Below are 2,137 nucleotides of genomic sequence, written 5' to 3'. Positions count from 1 at the left end.
AATATGTAGGAACAGGTAAGAAAACTACAAAGTCCAGAGGACTATGGTCCATGCCTAGAAAAGAAATCAGTACCCTCACATGAAGGTAGTTGGATGGAATGAAGATTTAAGTGGTCACTTTTTTTCTTTTCTTTTTTTTTTTTTTTTTTTTTTTTTTTTTTTTTTTTTTTTTGTATTCAGTTATTTGCTTTCTAATTTTTTTTTTGGTGGAACCAGGGATTGAACTCAGGCCCTTGAGCTTGCCAGGCAAGCACTTATTCTACTGAGCTATCTTTCCGGCCCCTTTAATAATATTTTTTAAAAACTAAAATATATAATGATGGTGGGTAGGTGTGGCACTATCTAGAGGGACATAAGGATATAGAACAGATTGAACAGACATAGTGGAGGCTGAAGCTGTAGGTGACCTCAGCTTTGAGGCCAGCCAGGGCTACTTGGCAAGACCATGTCTCAAACAGAAAAAAACAGGCTGAAGCTGTAGCTAAGTGGTAGAGCATGTTTATTGCCCTGTGCAAGGCATGGAGCTCAATCCTCAGCATGTGCATTTACCACGCACAGAGTGCAGAATAAGGTTTTTGTTTTGTTTAGCATGGGCTGAACTTTTTTTTTATTAATGTACTTGGTTGTTATAGGGTCTCACTATGCAGCTTGGACTCCTAGTGATCCTCCTGTTTTCAGCCTCCCCAGCGCTGGGACTGTGGTGGCACTCTGGCTGGCTCAGCCTGCCTAGGGGCCGGGTTGTCACAATGAATGGTGCCGGGGATGGAACCACTGTCCCTGTGCTTGCCTAAGCTTGCCTAGCAGGTGCTTTAGTTGACTGAGCTATCTCACCGGCCTGGAATGAACTTCTTGAATGCAAAGCCTGTGTACTAAGCTACATCCCCAGCCCGTTTTTTTTTTTTATTTCGAGACAGGGTTTATGTTGTCCAGGCTGGACTTGAATTTACAGTCCTCCTTCAGCCTCCCAAAGTATTGGGAAAATAGCTTTTGTGTTGCGCTGTCAGTGAAAAAGCTAGAATCTAAGTTATGCTTCTGAACTACCATCCAAGATAACACTGAAGTTTCTAGATCAACCTGAGGCACTTGTACTATCTCTCCACATCTTCCTTGACTTAAGCCAACTTTTGCCTATGCTGCTCTTGTTTCTCAGGGCTGCAGGGAATTAAACACCTTCCATTGAGTATAAGCACCATCCTTATAGGCTAAAGCCTTTCCAACTTGCAGCCTGTGGGCCACTTGCTCTTTTTAGATGTTAAAATAAAAATACAGTAAACAGAAAGCTTTGTTGCTTACTTACATTATATATTTCCTATGTGGCTCAAGACAATTTTTTTTTTAAAGTTTCACTCAAATAGTGAACAATTCTTGTTCACTCAGTATAGTCCAGCCAAGCCAGAAGTGGAGAGTCACTAAAGAATTGTAGGCTGAAGGACTGGGGTTGTATAGCTTAGTGGTACATTGCTTGGCTGGCATGCACCAAGTCCTGGGTTGCAGTACAGCTTTGGAAAGTCTTTATTTTGAGGCTGGGTTTTGCTATGTAGTGCAGACGGGCCTCGAACTTGTGTGTGTAGCCAAGGCTGGAGGCTCCAGATCCTCCTGCCTTAGCCTCCTGAGTACTGGGATTACAGGTGTGTGCCTATGTTGTGTGGTTCAAAACACCTCTTCTGTCCATTATGTGCTTTACGTTTGCCTCAGCCTATATTTTCTCACAAGACTCAGAATCACATGATTCCTGGCTAAGAAGCAAAAGCAGTCATCCCATTCATCAGTGACTTTGGATGAAGACCGGTAATAAAGTCAGGTGCAACTGGAGAGGAGACCCTGGAGGAGGGCCAAGCTGGGACTGTAGGGCATTGCATATGAGCCACAGCATGTTTACCCTCTCAGAGGTCACAAGGTGATACCTTCATCATGGTCAGGATTATATCACTGTATCAAGCTAAACGCCATCGAGCAGTTGAAGGTGCTTAATCAGAATCTTAAGTCTTTCTGTGATCAATACTGAGTCCACAATTGGCCACATTGGGCGTCAATTGTAGGAGTCCTCTCCAGGTTCTCTCAGTCTAAGAAGTTAATATTTGTAATCCCAAAATTACATTATTAGAATCCCACCAAGTTTTTTTTTTTTTTTTTTTTT

Source organism: Octodon degus, unplaced genomic scaffold (assembly GCF_000260255.1).
Source record: "Octodon degus isolate 3935 unplaced genomic scaffold, OctDeg1.0 scaffold00058, whole genome shotgun sequence".
Lineage (NCBI taxonomy): Eukaryota > Metazoa > Chordata > Mammalia > Rodentia > Octodontidae > Octodon > Octodon degus.
Note: the sequence above shows the minus strand (reverse complement) of the source record.